General features: G+C 39.9%; 1 long non-coding RNA gene across 2 annotated transcripts; it reads left to right on the top strand.

Annotated features, from left to right (window-relative positions):
- Positions 1 to 50: 50 nt before the first annotated feature.
- Positions 51 to 15,152, top strand: LOC140195379 (uncharacterized). Of its 2 annotated transcripts, none has more exons than XR_011885452.1 (3): positions 51 to 2,281; positions 8,041 to 8,143; positions 10,850 to 15,152. It is a non-coding gene; the product is annotated as an uncharacterized lncRNA (long non-coding RNA). The 2 variants fall into 2 exon arrangements; XR_011885453.1 differs by lacking the exon at positions 51 to 2,281 and adding an exon at positions 6,231 to 6,251.
- Positions 15,153 to 19,971: the final 4,819 nt, after the last annotated feature.

Below are 19,971 nucleotides of genomic sequence, written 5' to 3'. Positions count from 1 at the left end.
ATTTACGCCGTTAGTTATTTGCTAATACAGGTTTAGGGGCGGGGCAGTTGCTTGCCCCTCGCACTCCTTCCTTCTCTGCTTGTCTCGCTTCAAAAGTCGCCCAAACCATTGCCACCCGGGAACACGGATAACTAGTGCCAGCGCTTCAGAACACCCTGGACAGTTTACAATGCCATAGTACTTTTGCTTCGATCTCCGAAATCTCGACAGTCTGCAACACAATTAAAGCACATTTTAAAACAAAGAGAATGCGTGCATCTAATTGTACAACGCAATCGCAATACTGACCTGTGGAACAGAGGAGATTAAACAGGAACCTGATTAAAGTTGGTTATTTGCAGATGATGGATGCAGGCTGGTCACAGTCGAACGTTAATCTAGACTTCCAACCACCTGAAACAGACGAAATAATTCTGCATCGACGAATTGCATTATCCTTTTAATAATTGAAACTGTCATTTTAAAGCGTAGTTTCAGTCACACACACATATACACACACACACCGCCGTTAAAAGGCTGGAAAACCAGTTGAATCTAGCCCGTTGACTCAGATTTCGTACACCTTTAATTGCACATTCGACTCGCTTGCTTTTATCTGTTCGAACGGAGATAGCGAGATCGGATTTTTTTTGAACCAGCGGGGTCGCTGCGAACTGTCGATACAGTACTTCTGCCCGTTCTTTTTAAAGAATGGTCCGAATAAGAGGCTATGCAATTCCTCAAGTTTAGTATTGCGATTTATGAGAAACTTTGCAGGGTTTCTTGATGCAGGCAGCAATAGAAGCATACAAATCACTTCTATTTTCGCATAAGTTTTATTAATATACAGGATTGGTCAATTGCCATGTTCTGAGAGTTTTGTTTTGCACATCTCTTTTGCCTCAACTTTTTTTTGCCAAAAAGTGCGAATCGATTGAAAGGGCTAAATCGTTTGCGAAAGCTGCTTGCAGGCTTGGGGGAGGGTTGAATCTGCCCGCTCGCGTGTGCTCCAAGTCGAGCAGGACAGCCAAAGAGAGGCGAGTTGGATTGTTTAAAGCGTGTCTTAGCAACCGTGCACACCCTAGCCAAACTCGTGAATGCAAGGAGAAGAACACAAAGACATTGGCAGACATTGCTGCACGCTGCCGCCCTGCCTTGACACAACTCCCTGCCACTCGAATCGTACCTCTGGCCCAATCCTACAAACACAAAGCAAACCGTAGTGTGACAATGGTATGCAAGGGCGAAAAGCGCGACCGAATACAATGGAAATGCTGCACAATGGACAATTTCGTATTCCAGTTTTCCCGAGGCTATATTTTTAATACTTCACCCAAATCATAGCGTTTAAATGAAGCTCCTGATTATGACTTTTTGTTTTAAAAAAAGACTATTTAATTACATGTAAATTAAGAAGGCTCTATATAAATGAAAGTATGCAAGGAGCATTTAGAACATGGCAGGTCGGTGTAAATGGAGGGATCGGTGCTGGGCCATTCGTAGTTGATTTCATGGCTGGCCTAGAGTGGGATTGGTGCAAGGAGACCAAGCCAATGTCAGGGCTGTTACCAGCACATTCATAAGTATTTTTCCTTAGATCCAAAGAATCTTACAAAATATTTTGAGGATCAGCTGGAAAGACAGACTCATTAACACCAGTGTAAAGGTTGGAGCCAACATGAATGGCATCTTCACCATGATAAAGCAACACCAACTGTGATGGACAGGCCATGTCATCTGGATGCTTCAGTCGAGTCTCCCCAAAGAGATCCTTCACTGCCAGATTGAAGGAAGGTCAGCAAACCCCTAGTTGGGGAAAAAAAAAGATTCAAAGATAACATCAAGTTAAGTCTGAAATAAAAAATCAACATTACATCTAAAAACAGGGAAGACCTTGCACTCAATTGATACTGTATACCTGAAGGAAATCTGTTCAAGAGGGAGCTGCGCTACATGGGGTCGTCTTCTGCCGTGCCACAAAGAACAAGCAGCAGCTGTGAAAGGGGAGAATGACCCAGACACTAACCACAGGCACCACTTACCTGTGCCCACACTGTGTCAGGATTATGTGGATCCCTAGATGGCCTCCACAGCCACCCAATAGACAACCCCTTAGGAGAACATCATACACGACTCAAGAGATTGCACTGAGCCAGTGATGGGCTTTAACTATAGTTCACCTTCACTCCCTCCCCCCCAATATTGTTCACATCCAATTGCCAGCTATTAGCTCGGAGTGCTTAGCCCACGTGTAGTCTGCTCTTCATTGATCTTCCTGCTGGCATCTTTCTTCTTTTAAAAGGTAACAAGTCTTTGATGATAACATGACTTTTTCCAAGGAAAAAATAACGTCAGCTGCTGAAATCGAGAAGAAAGGACAATGATGCTGGTGGTTTATTCTGTTACAACAGTCATTAATGAGTTGAGACCTTGTGCTCGTAATTTAACAATGGTAAAATAAATATATTCAATTGTAGGTCCCAATCATTTGGCTAAAGTCAACAGGTTTTTCTGGGCTTTATGTATACAAATACTGATTAGCAGGGTGCTAGCCAGGGGTAGTAACTTCAAGCTGTAATTTTGTCTTCTTCCTTCCACTGATGCTTCCTCACCTGCTGAATATTTCCATAATATACATGTGTTTACTGCTGTTTTTCACTCCCTGACATGGCTATAAATTCATATTTGGTTTCTCTTAGTACTGATATTGGTAATGCTTTATATTTTCACATGTACTGACATTCAGTGGGAAAACCTGTCTTGCATACTGTTCACACAGATAAAGTTATAATGCATGATTCTAGGATTTATTGTTACCGGTGTTAGGAGAATTATGTTCCAAATTTCTCTCAATTTATCATTAAGAACTTTGGCTATAAATCATATTCCATTTTTAATTGGATAGGATACAATTTTTTTAAAGTGTTTTGGGGACTTGGCTCAATTAATCCATTTATTTTCCACAAAAAATCTGTAGACCTTGTCCATTGACAATACCCTTTCCCTCAATCCTTTAACTGTCCCAAATCATCTAATCATAAGGGTCATTTTAATTAAACATTACATGAGCCAAGCCAATCAATGAAGCTTTTAAAATGTTTTCAATGCTCAACAAACTAGATGGGAAAGGAGGGTGTTTCCCTGTCTGGAGCATATAGAGCCAAAGGATACAGACTCAGACCAGTTAGGAAAGAAAGTAGAAGACATTTCTTCATACTAATATTAATGAACTTTGGAATTCTCAGTTCTGAAGGAATGTTGAGAATCAACCATTGAGTTATTTCAATGAATAGATTTTTGGATATCAAAAGAAACATTAATAAAGGAAATATATGGGAAAATATTGGCATAGTAGAAGAATAGCCATAACTTTGATGAGTACCAGATCAGGCTTGAAGGCCTGCTTTCCTACTCCTGCTCCTAGATCCCATATTCATAAGCCAAACAAGGAGAAGTTGAGGTTTATTCAAAGGGTCAACTTTAAGGAAAATATTAAATGAAGAGAGGGACATGCAAAGATAGAAGAATTCAGTGAAAGATGTGTCACACATACCAAAATACAGTCTTGCATACTGTGAAAGATCTGCAGTCTTCCGTTGGTAGCTTAAACATTAGTGATAAAAATGGTGAAACTGGGAAAGAACCTGGAATCATAGGAACAGGGTAAGATATTTAGCCCCAAGCCTGATCCATTATTAACTGTAATCATGCCTGATCAGCAAGAAAATTCCTTACATCCACCATTATTGTATGTCCTCTGAAACATACAATTAATTAGTAAGTATCAATAACATGTTTTAGCAACTGAAAGGCTGGAGGAGATTACAAATATCAGGAGAATTGTGTTCAGAAGTAATTTATGGAGGAGGACAAGAATTTTGCATTTTTTTCTCAGAGCTAGTATTAGTCAATGAGAATGGTCACACAATAAAATGCAGGCTGTACCTTCCGCACTACCTGCTGAATGCAATATATTCCCTGAGACTATTTGCAGAAATGCAGTGGCACTCTCTCAATGTTAGCCAATGCTGCTAAAACAGACTATAACTGGTCACCTTCTGATTACTTGTGCCACATTTCTTTCATTACAGATGTGACTGTAAGTCAAAACTATTTAACTGACTGAGATTTATTCAAAATATCAGAAGTTATAAATACAAATCTTCCATTGTTACATCTCATTCTGCTTTCACCATACATATTTCCCACATGTCCATTTTTGTTTGTTCATTCTCACCTCGGAATCCGATAATTAACCGTTGATTAAATGTTCACTGCAATTAATGGAGTTGGTTCTTCTCTCATATCTCAACAATCATCTGCAAGCATTGTAACAACACCCAGCTTCATTCTCATCCAGCGCTCTTGACTCCACACTATTTGTTGTGTTTTCTAATTATCAAAATCGGACTGTGGATAAGGTATTGAAACTTTTTTTCCGGAAAAATAAAATGCCCCTGTCACTCACCAAACAAAAACCTTGCCAGAAATATATATTTAAATTCATGTCTCCATGATCAGATTGAATTTAGCTGTACTGTTCTTTCTGATAATCATGGTGTCAGTGGCAATGTGGCTGAGGCAAACAAACTCCATTTTAAAAATACTGTCTGCTACTATCCCTTTGATCCAAAATTTTGATTTTCAGACCTCCCAAACTCGATAATCTCTGACATTCCTATAAATTCCAAGTGATGCAGATTAAAATTCATCAAAATTATTATCTATCTAACCTTATCCTTGTTGAGAGAGAAGAGATCCTCATACTTACTGTTTTCAGAATTATTGCCAACATTATGCCAGGCAATGAACTGAAGGTAAGCCATGTGGTCTGACACACAACAGGAAGTTTACTGTACAGCAAACAAAGGCAATTTGTTTAATATTATTCTATTTAGGTATGAAAGTAGATAGACTACAGCAACCTCTTAACAATAAAAGCAGGGTAATTTGTTGAGTAAAGTTCAATGGGTGAAGGGTTATTTAAATGAAGAGCATAAAATCAGTCATTGTCTTTTACAATAATATGGTTATTAAAGTGACAGACGGGGAATTCCCCCCAAAAAATCTTGGCTGTGGTTGACAAAAGCGTCATAACCAAAAGCAGCCTTTCAGAATACTTCCCAGACTTCACAATGTCCTCACAGGATCGTATAACCCCTGCCGCTTTTCCAGTGCTATGTGCCAGCTTGCACGTCCGCTCTTCGCACAGACCCCCATCCTCCCACCTCCGGCACTCCAGGAGGCTGACCCTTGCAGGCTCATATCCCGGTAATCTGGAAATCGTTTGTCAAATCACTCCACCTTGTAACTTTCAAATGTGCTCTCAACATCCATCTCCATCTTCAATTATTTGTTGTGTTGCCGCTTACAAAATCCAGCCACTTAATGGAACCTTTCAGATAAATACTTTAGTCCCCAAAGACGATAAAGGCACTAGGTCAAAACCCGTTAACAAAAAATGTAACAACTGTGAATGAACTGTCCCCAAGCATCCAATAGTTTCTCTCTAAACTACTTGCTTAGCGCAGGCTAAGGTTTACATCGACCACGTGTATTTAAACATAAATGCAATCAAATAACTACCAGCTTCACAGAAGACGAAGGAACTGCTGGCTGATCTTTGCAGTTTGTCTTGTTATCTCTGTATTTAAACTATATGTTAAAGCCGTACACTGCAAACCTCGGATTTACAACTCTATGTTTGGAACTCCAAGGATTGTTGAGATGAACGGATTGCAGCGTTTGAAAAAGTTAAATTAATACCGGTTAACATAATTAAAGATTGGATTACAAATCCAATAAAGAGAGGGGATCGGGCATTGTTTCAAATAATATTTCAGGTGTAATATATTAGTATGTATTTCGGTTCATCTCATTTGAAGTGTATGGTTAGATTTATGGCTATAGACAATTCTTTCAAATTTCCCCTGTAAATCGCAAGCCCATATGTTACATTTCATTTTCAGGTTATTCGGATGAACTCGTCGCTCGGTCCAAAAGAAGTCCTGCTAAGCAAATGGACGGCTCAGTTGTCTTGTCCATTTATCCCACCCCATTTACTCTGCTCCCTTCCTTAAACCACAGCACTTTAACTTTCTGTCCCGGGGCACCCCTCTTACCTGATAAAACTGACTAGTCAGAACTTGCGCAGGTCTCACTGAATTACACAATTGATGTTACTATTTATTTGCCACTCTCGAAATTCTGACCTAAGTAGTATTCTTTCTTTCTCTTACAGTATGGGGAAATGGGAGGCTTAGCAAGCGAAGGTAATGTGTATATTTTAGTTAGTGAGACTGCGGTGTTTAGGGACGCCTATCTCAGACGGTCGGTTTCAGGATCTATTTCGGCCTCGATACTTCTATAGCACCAGAATCTGACCACCAGAATTGCTTTGGAGTTAATTATGCAAGGGCAAGTAGTGACAGTCACTTTTTGAAAATACTTCTTAAAAAGTTGAAACTTTTCCTTGTCTGCGTTGCGCCCCAGATGCCACGGTCAAAGTCTGCCTCCTGTCGGTAATCTCTGGAATTAATTTTGGGCCTGTCAGCACTGTGAAGAGAAAGCTGTTTCGGTCAAGCAAGGGGCGGCACATACTTCATTAGCTGCACTTTTAAATTATTCGTGTTGAGGTTGGATAAAAATGTAAAGTAATTGGTTATGTCAAGAGTCCAAAATGTTATGTTTCAAGTACAGTGCCCACCTGGCATTTGATGTTTGTATGTCTATCATTTTTAATATTGCCTGTTGCATATCTTGGTAATCTTTAAAACATCTTATGACCAAGAGTCTGTGCGAACTCTATGGTAAGAAATATTTATTTTGAAAGTTCAAAAACTTGATATAATCCTCTTTTTTTCTCCGGATCTGATGAAGGGTCTCATCCCAAAACATCGACTGTACTCTTCCATAGATGCTGCCTGGCCTGCTGGGTTCCTCCAGCATTTTGTTTATGTCGCTCTAGGTTTGCAACATTTGCAGATTTTCTCCTGTTTGTGATTGTACCCAATCCTCTTTATAGATACCAGCTAATGTCAATTACCATCAACACGTTGTTGGTATTTCACGTCAAAGACCTTTCGTCTGAACTATTTAGTGATAAGTTAGTTTAGAAATTGCATGAATGAAAAGGATTAAAATAGCTGCATTCTGTTTCATGCTTTTACTTGACAAAGGAATCAACCATAGCTGTCCCATTACTGCTATAATCAATGCCTTTTGAGTGAAATAACTTTTTAAATGAACACACGATAAAGCTTGGGCAGATGGGAAAGAAGTTTGGAAGGACGAAACAGTAGAGAAGCAAGCTAGGTGGATAGGTATGTGGGTGATGGCCTGCTGGAACCAGGCTGGACAGGGTGATGATTCTATTCAATTATTTAGATGCAGCATAGTAACACACCCTTCTGGCCCAGCGAGCCTGTGCTGCCCAATGACACCCACGTGACCAATTAACCTACTGATCCATGCATCTTTGGAATATGGAATGCAATCAGAACACCCAGATGTTACTTGCTCAGTCACGGGGAGAACATATATACTGCTTACAGACAGTGGCAGGAATCGCACCCCGGTCTCTGACACTCTAATAGCATATACTAACCGCCATACCGCCATGCTGCCCTGAAAAGGTGAAGAAAGGGAGAAAGGACTAGTGGGAGTGGGAAAGGAACAGGGGTGTGAGTTACTTGAAATCAGAATATTCAGTGTTCATATCTTGGAGTTGTAGACTACCCAGGCAGAATATGAGGTGAAGCTCTCCTACTGTTGAGCCTCATCGTGGCAGTGGGCAAGGGCAGAGCCGGGCAGGTCACACATGTGCTTACATGTGCTTTGTGCTCCACATCATGCCCACAGGTAAAACCCAAAATCTACAGTTCATGTGGAACAAGATGAGACGGTGAAACTTACTAATTGGTGCGACGAGATAGTTGCATGGTTAATGACAGAAGGGTATCTAGTTGCATAGTTAATGACGAGATGTTACCCATTTCTCAGTTCATATTCGCTGTCTTGTTGAGTGTCCTCACACTTCCAGCTTTCTGCTTAAATTCCCAGGACCATCATCAGTTTGCTTCAATACCTGGAAAACCTGGATAAGCACAAACAAGAAAGGATTTCCTAGTAGCAAGTGGAAATGAAGTTCGATGGACAATCAATGGTGGGTTGAGGCAGACACTCAGGCATGGATTTTACTGCACCTAGTAGCTTGTTTTATTGGCTGTGAACACAATGTTTAATAACTTGACTGGTGCACATAGGCTGTTTAACATGCCAACATTTCTTTAACGTGCTTGTATATTAAAGGAGCAACCCTGCAAATGTCACAACAATGGACTGTAGATATGTGTAGTGTTACCCATTGTGTTAAATTGACTGTGTCTGAACGTAGAAAATACAGTTCAACTGTAAGCCTGATATTATGAGTCACCTGTATCACCACTTAAACACAAACAAGGTGAAGGGTCCTGACTTGTGAACGTCCCCTGTTGCACTGAATGAGGGTGCTTCTTGTTAACTGTGACCTTGTGCCAAATTTAAAATGGAAAAAAAAACTGCTGTTTACAGAGAGGGCAATCTTTATCGGGGATGGACCAGTTCAACTTCTGCATAGTTAGTGCGCAGGCTGTTTGTGAAAAGAAAGAATGGCTACGTTTCCAGTAATGATGATGTTTCCCTCTGAGACCGAGGTCTGCCGGCTTACTGTCTGTCGCTGCGGTTGTGTCACGGTATTCGATGACTCAGACAAAGGTCAGATGAGGAGAAGGATGAAAAATTGGTCACGTAACCCCGGGGCAAGTGGTTTGAGTGATACGTCTTTCAGTTTCCTCTGTCGCTCCGAGGGCAGGGATTATGTTTCCCCAAACAATGTCATTGACGTGAACAGACGTTAGCGTACGCTTACTTTTCCAATACAAAGTCACGTTTACACTCGAACAAAAACATTCCAGGGTACATCGGGTCATTAAAAAACACGTATTGGAATCCCGTGCATGACGTGGACACCCCCTTCCTCGCTCTCCGGTGGCTACTCTAATCAAACAATCGAAACTTATGATAGGACCTCACATTAAGTGTGCTTTGTGTGGCATTGGACATTCTTGAAATGTATTTCGACTTACGGTTGAATGCCGATTTTCCTTAAAAAAAATTGGGCTGGGGAGGGTAGCAATATTATTTTTATGCGGACACAGCGTCCTCGTTTCATTGTGTCAGTCAAAACAAATATGAGCATGGAAGTTATAATTGAATCATGGGGATCATTTTTATCGTGGTTTTGTAAGAGAATATGAAACGACTTTAACGTGTGAAAGTTGAGGTGTTAAGATTATAGGTGTAGATTTTGAGTTAAATGCTGAGTAAATGAACAAATAAAACAGCAGCATTTCTTAAATCTTCGAAGATGTCATGTGCCGTGGGCAGCATTTCTTGTACAAAAAAAACTAATGTTAAAAAATAATGTATTTTATTCAGTCATCAATATGGCTTCGAAAGGCACATAAACCCCGAGGTTTATACCTGGTTTTCCCACAGCCTGTTAAACTGCCTTTCACCTAGACAGTTTAGTAAAGGCCTCCCAGGGTGTGTTGCTAGGTGAATGGGGTTTATAGGTCTCAGACACGGATGCAAATACGATTGTTACTTTGATATGTTACTCTGGATGCCACAAATTAACTTTGCCTCTAGCGAAGTTACAGGACTGTTAAAAAGGCTCTTTGAATGAATTGTAACCTCAATCAGCCCTAAAATTAATCCTGTGGAAGAGTTTGTCTAAATTGTTTTAAGAGTCAAACGCAGTTTAATCTTCCACCTCTCTCCCACTGACGTTGCTAAATTGCCTTTTTGATCTAAACAAGACTGAATGGAATGGTTAAGTTTGAATGTTGCAGGAATGACAGTACACTTAAGATATTTTGAAAGTACCAAGCACTGAGTTAATGATTTCAAAGGAATAGCTAACTTTGCTTATTGGCCTTGAAAAATAAGATACTTTCATTTTGTGCCAATGCATGTAAAAGTTAAATCTGCAAAAACACTCAGATTCCCACTTCAATGTACAATCTGTTTAACTTTAAAATGCCCTAAGCAATAGCTTTATATTCAGAAACAGAATGTCAAAAGGTTTGTTTGATGAAAATAAATGAAAAAATGCATTTCATTTGATTTGTTAAATCTAGATTATTGCAACAAACTTAGTTTATTTAAAGAAGGACAGAAATAAAACTAGGAAGCAAACATCCAGTGCGAAATTGGTTAACATGTGGGTAAGTAAATGGACTTGCTCAAGAGAAATCATGCAGACCGATCATATTTTTGAATTAATTTTCGGGATTTGTCATAGCGGACAACTTCATCATCTGTTGTCCATTGCCAAGAATCCTTGACAAGGTGGTGTTGAGTACCTCTGACTGAGCTGCAGTCCTCCTGGAGAAGGTGCTCCTATAATGCTGATGGATAGAGAATTCCAAGATTTAGAATCAGAAAGGATGAAGGACCAGCAATATATTTCCAAATTACGATGTTATATGAATAGTAGAAGGAGTGGTTTATGGGTGTCATTATGTAGCCTGCTTTCTCTTCTATGGTATAGAGCTTCTTGAGAGTTCTTGGCATTGTACTCATTCAGGCAAGTAATCCATCTAATTCCTGATTGGTGCCTTTTAGATGGGCAGAAAGGCCTTAATATTCCAGGACATAAGTCACATGCCACAGGATATTCAGCTCTTCACCCACATTTGTAGCCATGGTATTTATGTTGTTAGTCTAATAGAGATTTGGTGGATGGTGATTCCAAGATATTGAAAGTATGAGACTCAGTGATGGTAAATTTATTGAATGTCAATGACATGTGTTTTATCTTTTCCAGCTATCAGCCCTTCCCTAAATGTTACCTAGGTCGAGCAGGCATGGTTTGCTTCATTTCCTGAGGAACTGCAAATGGAGTTGAATACCATCTAGTCATCATCAAACTCCCCTCTTTTGAACTTATAAAAGCAACTCACTGGCAAAGCCCCTGAAGATGGTCTGATGTGGGACACCGGCATGATGACTTCTTAGAGTGATGTCCAGGGTTGAATGGGTTGAAGTGATGGCCTTACGATAAGCACACCATCATTCTCTGTATGAGGTATGACTCCAACCATCAGAGTGTTCTCCCTTTGATGCCCATTAACTTCATTTTTACCAGCGTACCTTGATGCCACATACAGTCAAAAATGACTTTGACATAAAAGGCAGACACCCCTCCACCTCACCATTGCAATCCCATTTTTTAGTCTACGCTTGGACTGAAGCTTTAATGAGATCTGAAGCCAAGTAGTCCTGACACAATCCAATGACCTGGTTCATTCAGGAACAGAGATTGTCCAGTTTACATAGGCAGACTGGAGTAAATAAACTTTTAATTCTATTTTTCCGCTGGTAATTAAACTAAGCCGAGCAAATTTAAACAATCTTGACAGTTAAGATAAACTTTTTAAGTGCCATGTAATGTATCGTGAATGCAACTGATTTCATTACTTTGAAATATATCTCTTTTAAGGTCACAGCTTTTAATTTTGGCAAAGCTGAAATGTTATGCTCTTTTTCCTCTATTCCTATTCTTTGTTGTTAGTATTGCTGCAAACCGTACAGGAACAAATTAGGTTTGGACGAAAGGCGGTGGGAGTAGGGGAATAACACTTGATTGAGTCTGGAAGCTTGTTAAAGGGTAATAATCTTCTAAATATTACTGGATTCTGCTAGCTATTATTAACCATTCAGTTCCACTGATAAGCTATGGACCATTGAAAAGAATACATGCTGTGTTTGCAGCTCACCTGAAATTTGAAAGACACTGTTCTAAAGGTTACCATTTATGTTGGCAGCAAATCAACCATGGAACTGCACTGAAGAAATTCACGTCCAGTCTTATACTATGTATAGTTACTATTCTAGTAATGTCTTGTGCTGTTGATGAAAAGAAATTTCAGATAGTCACAGAAGATACTGAAGCACCCAGCAAGTCAAGGAACACGAGTGGCCAAGAAAGAAAGTCAATGCTTTAGGTTAAAGACTAAGGTCTTTAACTGGGTAAAGACTTACGTAATAACTGGACTTAAGTAATAACTGGGTAAGTGAAAGGAGAAGGGGTGGATGGAAGAGAAGGAATATCAGTAGGAAGGTGCACACCAATATTGTTAAGATAGCGAAACAAATTAAAAAAATAGAGGTACAGCCAGATCCCTGGAGGGGAAACTTACTAGTGAAGCTTTGACAAGCGCTGTGCAGTATTGAATTAACAATTAAATTTAACAACAAGCACTGTATCCACAAACTGCCTTGATCAATTCTGTCAAAGAATCTTTTCTTGTGCTGATTCTATCCTTGAATAAGTTTGGAGATGTTAAGTGTTAACTTTGTTACCTTTTCATTTCATGCTCTTGTCATTTGCTTTGTGTGGATGACAGGTCTCCATGAAGACATGATGCTGGGTGATAGTCATGTGGGAGTACAATAAGGCCCAGAGGAAGTGCAGGTCAGACACTGCAGGGACCTCAGGAAAAGCAACAGGTAGCTGCAGTAGCCATATCCTTTATACATGGAGGAAAAATGCCAGGGCGTTTTTTGGACATGTCAGGTGTTCACAAATCTGTTCTAGATGCCTATTATTATGCAACAGCTAGAGGTGCAAAAATGATGATAGATCAGCATTACTTAGTTTTAGAGCTTGTCGTTGAGCTCTCTTGGGTTCTTTTCTCTGCTGCCATTGTGCATTTTCCAAGATTCATCAGTTGAGTTAAATGGAAATCATCAGGACAATAATGCTATAAACTTTTGTGAAATCCAGAGCCAGTGCTGTGGACTACTAAGGCCATTCCCTCTCAACAATTGATAAGTCTGTTACCAAAGTAATGGGACAGTCCTGAGAGCATATAGTCTAAGAGTCTGGGACAATGATTGAAGTAGGTATGATTATGTCAGGCTATTGTATGAATAGTCTGTGAAATATCTCTTCCAACTTTGGCACATGCAAAGATACTGGAGAGAAGGAATTTGCAATGTCATCTGGGCTATGTGTAATTTTGTCATGCCCAAATCTTGCAGGTAGTGCAATGCTGGATGGTTCACCTGGCATTTTTAATATAACTACATACCATGACTGAGCCCTGCACCATCAACATGCTGAACGTTACCTTGTGCTGGCTTCTGTTTTGCCCTGTGGCAAAAACAGGTGCTGTACTGGTTTAGCTACCATATCACACTCAGGCAAGTGATTCCTCAGCATCTATGTGTGAAAGACACACTTCCCCTATGTTTTGTTCCTCAGTTGCTTACAGTATAGCTGGTCCTAAGTGCAATGGAGGGTTCCGCCAGAAAATTTGACTGTTTATACCTCGCAGTAGACCTGCAGAGTTCCTCAGCATTTTAGTGTGTGTTACTCTGGACCTAAGCGCTGTCTCTTTATAATGTAGGTTTTGTAGCAATCAGCAGATTATGATGAGTACTGATACCCTACCTATAATATGCTACAGACCAGCATTAGAGATCACTGGTTTTTGGAATCGACGTGTTGACTCAACAGTAGTCTGCTCCAGTAGAATTTGTGTGTCACCATAGCTTTCATTTAATTCCATCTCTATCTGTGAATTATGCACCTGATTTGTCAACTGTATCATCATTGGATAGTTATTATCACCTAATCACCATCACCAGCTTTGCCACTGTGGCTCAAATTAATCTGGCAGAGGATGAAGGCTTCTAGCATCAGCTAAGACATTGGACGGTGGAGTACATAATTTTCTGCACATCTGCTAGAAATAGGAATGGGATCCACACAGGTTCTAGTATAATGCAATGTTAGATTCTGATTTCTGAGAAGCAAGGTGTGCTGACTCTATGCTGTGGGGGAAGCCTGCAATCCTTTGAATCTATGCATCCATTCTAACTGTTGCTGTCTGATAAAAGGGAATGAAATGTGTAAATCAGGTCAATGCAAATAGGTAGTGTTATGTTTTGTAACTCCAGAAACTAATCAAAAGAAAAACACGGGAGCCCAGGATTATGTGCCTGCTCGTTTTGTACTTTAGTGAGGCACTCACATATGATGTGGTGGCATAATGACGTTTACCATTCATGTACTTTTACATTTAACCCTTGATGAATTATGTAAGCAACCAAAAATGTTTAATCAAACAACATATTTACAATATTACTGAAGTATTAAGTACACAACACTCTTCTCTGTTTGTATATACTCTCCAACTCAATATAGAATGCATCCCAACTCAAATATGTAACCTATTGCTCCCTGGTCATAAATACAAAACATATTATATAATGCAATACTATATAGACATCCACAGCACAGTAACTTTTAAATTGTACCATTCAACCATAAATATATAATCACTTTTGAGGATTTCTTAATTTTTCAGGATTACATCTTTCTTAAATGGGGGGGTGGTGGTGGTGGTGAGGGAAGGTCACTACGCTTGGCAGGTGAGACTTGTGACTGTAAAACAATCTCAGGTTCTGTGGCCTCCTTCAAATTGTTTGTAGGAGTTGATTCTGGGACTGTAGGAAGTGGTCCTGACAGCCCTAAACACCTTTCTTCTGGATGTGTTGGCATCCCGAACAGTGCATGGCAAGTTGCTCAATCCCAGGCCACCAGACAAAACTTTGAGCCAATGCTTTCATTTTGACCATGCCTAGGTGAATAACATCTAGCTCCTCCAACACATGAGTTCTCAGTTTGGGTTGCACAACAACTCTCAATCCCTACATAAGCCAACCCACGTCTAGGGCAATTTCATTCCGGCGCTGGTAAAAATTGAGGAACTGGAATTTCTTCTGCTTGTTCCGACTATTCTGGGTTGCTATGTAGATGTGAGACAGTGTGGGGTCACTTCTGCTGTAATAGTAAGACTTACAATTTGCAATAGGGAGAGTATGTCGAGGAGTATCCATTTTTGTGATTTTTTTTCCGGTATTTTCTTTCCCAAGGGTAAACGGGACAGTCCATCAGCATTTGCATGATTAGTTGCCCTCTTGACTTTGGTCTTGAATTGTGGCCTCCAAGAAACAGGGCCCATCTCTGCATTTGTGCTGCTGTTGTTAGTGGAACACCCTTCTGTGGATTAAAAACAGACACTAGTGGTTGATGATCAGTGTTGAGGGTAAACCCTCTCTCATACAGGTATAGGTTGTAACAATTTACACTGCAAACCAGATTCAAGGCCTTTCTGTCAATCTGGCATAATTTTTCTCAGCAGTGGTAGGGGAATGTTATTCAAAGGCTATTGGGCATTCACTTCTGTGGCTCATAACATGTGACATAACTGCACCTATACCATAAGGGAGGCATCACAGGTAAGCTTCACTGGATGATGTGGATTATAATGTGTGAGTACAGTCTCTGACATTACTATTTCCTTTGCGTTTTGGAAAATCACCTCACACTGCTTTGCCCATTGCCATTTCTTCCTAATCTGTAGTAATGAGTTCAAGGGGTGAATCACAGTAGCCAGGTTTGGCAGGAACCTGCTATAAAAATTGACGATTTCTAAAAAGGACCACAACTGTGACACATCCTTTGGCATTGGGGCATCCATGACTGCTTGAATTTTCTCAGCACATTTGTGTGTAATGCAGGCATCCCACCTCTCTCGGAAGTTCTGGGAGTCTCCCACATATTGATAGTGCTCCCTGATGCCCGGAAATTATATACAATATCCCAGAAATTATATTTTTGAGAAAGAAAGGGAGAGGGAGAGCGAGCATCCTGATTGGTCTCTCTTCGTGCTAAGAGTGGTCCCCAACCACCTTGGAGACAATATGATTTGACGATATGAGTCAGCTGCACCTTTTCTCATTCCCTGTCATGCCCACTGTTGGAACTCAAACGCACGCGAGGTCATTATCCGCACGTCATCCATGTCAGCGCGGGAAGAAGATCAACTCCTTGAGCTTGCAAATGACGACGGGCTGAAAAGTATGTTTGATATAACATCTCTGCTGGCATTCTGGATCAAGGTCAAGGCTGAATATCCTGAGATAGCCACGGAAGCACTGAAAATGTTGCTTCCATTTCCAACATATCTCTGCGAAGCAGAGATTTCTGCAACGAAAACTAAATTGTGGAATAGACTGGACATAAGGAATCCCCTTCAAGTATCGCTGTCTCCCATCACCCCTCGATGGCGCCGTCTTGTTGCAGGGAAACAAACCCAGCGCTCCCACTGATTCAGCAATATTGGTGTGTTGCAATGATTTTATATGTTCATACGAGGAAAATATGTGCTGTGTGTTTAATATCCAAACGTTACTTAGATATTATGATGCTATTGACTTATAAATGACTTATCACTATATTCATGCGAGGAAAATATGAGCTGTGTGTTTAATATTAAATTCGTTAGATAAACCCTTTTAGAAACAAAATTGAGTGTACTATCCACTTATAAGTGACTTATAGTTGACTTATCACCTATATTCCGGTCGTGATTAACACCCCTCCCGCCCCCCGGTCGGCCACTCCGCAAGAATATTGTCAATATTAAACCGGTCTGCGGTGCAAAAAATGTTGGGGGCCCCTGCTAAGTAGACCTATCAGTTTTCTCTGTGGGCGGGCTTTACAGTCGACCTCAAAAATAATGACAGTGTTGCTCGCTGCACTGTTTGCAACAGTGACTTTTTTATTGCCCATGGTGGGTTAAAATGTAAAAGACATGTTGAGGTGAGTTTAACAGGTGTCATTCATTCATTAGCATAGCTAACGTTATTTAAACTAGCTGGCTAGTGGCTAAGGAGCTACGCTATTGATGTCCTACATGATGAGGCCAAACTCCCTGTGGACTTGCTTAAAGTTGTAATAGAATAAACATGATAATATAAGAACACATTTTAATGTCACATTTTCTGCATATACCCAACTTGATTTACAGATTAGACAAAATCACTAAACAAAGTATTACATACACCCTTGGAGGTCGACCGGTTGGGGGGGGGGTGGCGCCGCAGGGATATGGGGTTGCAGGTGGGCAGGGGTGCTACCTCCCTGAAATGAGTTTTTGCAGGGTGGGATGTCTGGTAATGCTTGTGTATTGATGGGGTGACCACTGTAAGTGATGCTTGGTTTAAAGAATTTACTCTGTGGCATTGTGCTCTGAGCCCATGATCTTCGAATTGTTTTCACACTCTCTTGAGATTTTGGAGATATTTCTTGTCACCCTCACCAGTAACAATAATGTTATCCAGGTAACACTGAGTGCTTGAGCAGCCTTACAGTACCTGGTCCATAGCTTTCTGCCAGAGCTCAGGTGCAGATGCTCCTACATTAAAAAGCCTATTACAGTGATAAAGCTTTTTGCGAGTGTTTATAGTGAAAAATGCTTTGGATTCTTCTTCTATCTCCGTCTACAGGTAGACCTCAACTAAACCACTGTGCTGAAGTATTTTTTTCCAGAAAGGTTTGCAAAGGTATTCTTTATCGCAAGAAAAGGTTATTGATCCACTTTCAGTACTGGATTGATGGGTGACATTCAAATCATTACAGATCCTGACGCAGTCAGAATCTTTGAAATTCCATTCAAACTCATTTTGTAGAAAGACTGAAACAGCTGAACCAGTGTCCAATTCCATTTTTATTAATTTGCCATTCACTTCTGGTGTAAAAGATATTTCTTGTCTCTTGTTAGTTTCACATTATAATTCTCAACGCTACCAGTCCTGTGTCATTCTCATCTTTATCAATGGCAGGCATATTAGTGCTCTATTTGAAACTGCAATTTGACTTTTTATCTTTTTTCTCTACCCTCTGCAGTCCATTTATTTTTGACTGTCCGACATGTCCTTAGTATGTCTCCTACTTTGTTGCATTTTTTGCAGGTTTCACCCTTAAACCTGCAGTGGTCTGGTGTATGTGAGCCCCTGCTACAATAGTAACACAATTTGTTCTGCAAGGCAGGTTTCTATTTAAATGTTGCAATCTTATTCCTCTCTGGAACTTAATTGCATCTTTGTCTACTGTTTCTATTGACATAGTGATTTCAACTGCTCTTTTAAATGTGAGTTGTGTTTCAGTTGGGAGCCATTTTTGAAAACTTTCTTGTAAGATTCCACAAACTAAATGATCTCTCAGTGTATCATTAAGCCCATTACTAAACAGGAAATGCTCAGACAATTTCTTCAATTCATCCACCTAATCTGAAATGGATGCCCATTCCTTTTGATTCTGCTGATGAAGCCTAAAGCATTCTGCAATAAAGAATGGTTCCAGTTCTAAATGTTCCTGCATTTGCAACTTACACACAAATTCTTTTGCAACTTAGCACAACTACAGATAACACCATACACTTGGAGAACAGTTATTAAAAGGAAAAATAAACTTACCAAGGCCAGAGGTGGAAATAGTTCCTTTATCTAGAATTGGTTGATCATGTATCCTTCCTGCTGCAGACTATGTGTTCAGTATAAAGGTTAGTAGAGGATGGAAGCTTGAGTACAACATATCAGAGGATCTATCCTGAGCCCAACACATTGATACAATCGTGTAGAATGCATGCCAGTGACTGTATTTCATTGGGAGTTTGAGGAGATTTGGTATATCACCAAAGACAGTAGTAAATTTCTACAGAAGTATGGTGGAGAGCATCCTGATTGGTTGCATCACCAGCTGACATGGAGGTTCAAATTCATAGGATAGAAAGAGGCTGCAGGGAGCTGTAGAATCAGTCAGCTCTATTATTGACCCAAGCCACTCCACCATTGAGGATATCTTCAAAAGGTGGTGCATCAAGAAGGCAGCATCCATTATTAAGGACCCTCACCCTCCAGGACATGTCCTCTTCTCATTTCTATCATCCAGGAGGAGGTTCAGAAGCTTGAACAGCCACAGTCAACATTGTAAGAACAGCTTCTCCCTCTCTGTCATCAGATTTCTGAATGGTCCATGAATCCATGAGGATTACCTTGCTATTCCTCTTTTGCACTATTTATATATTTATATACGTAGTATATTTATTTATTTATTTATCTATCTATTTGTTTATTTTTTATTTTAACTTATTTTATTTTTAGAGAAACTTCCAGTATTTTTTTATGTCTTGCACTGCCCTGCTGCCACAAAACAGCAAATTTCACAATATATGTCAGTGATAATAAACTTGATTCCATAACTATTTTTCTTTTTCAAGATTGCACATTGCTTGTGTCAAATCATAATTGTGCATTGAATGATGTAATAATCTGCCTGTGTTGTGTACTGTCAGCAGAACTTAACTGCACACTTTCTAATGCCATCAAAAATATGTTCCTGGTGTGACTCACCCTGCAAACATTTAAACTTGCACTAAACACTCTTTTGGAATTTGTATGATTCCCTAAAGGTGATCATTATCAATTTCAAGTTACTAGCACACATTTCATACGTCTTATCATTGATAAGATGTAAGGGAGGAGTTTCTTTCTCTTCTAAGAAATGGTGCATTGGGTACATCTTTTAATGACTGCTTGCTCAATATTTGTTACTATTGTATTATGCTCATTTTTGGTACTATAAATATTTAGAGAGTCATTGTATCACTGAATAGAAACATCAGCCACCTTGCTGATTGTCACCACAGCACAATGTTGTTGAGCTCAGTTTTGACACTGTTGTTCAAGGGGGATGGAACCCATGGGATTGCCCAGCAATGATTTTCCCCTGATCGCAACCGCAACTAAAGGCAAAACACTTTCTTTTCACTTCTTTTTAAATAGTTCTACCTTGTAACAAAATTAACCTTTATATAATTCAAGAACAGAAGACTTTTAAAAGGATGAAGATGAAAAATGTCAGGACAATATTTACTTATCTGGGAAGGAACTCTGCATGATTGCAACAAGAACAAATTCTCATTTAATTGTGCATCAATTGGCCTTTATTATATTGGAACCCAAGTTTCAGCTTTGTACATTTTCCTGCTTTTAACATAGGATACGACCATTCAAAGGAACAATAATTGAAGA

Source organism: Mobula birostris, chromosome 3 (assembly GCF_030028105.1).
Source record: "Mobula birostris isolate sMobBir1 chromosome 3, sMobBir1.hap1, whole genome shotgun sequence".
NCBI lineage: Eukaryota > Metazoa > Chordata > Chondrichthyes > Myliobatiformes > Myliobatidae > Mobula > Mobula birostris.
This window is presented reverse-complemented; position numbering and strand designations above follow the sequence as displayed.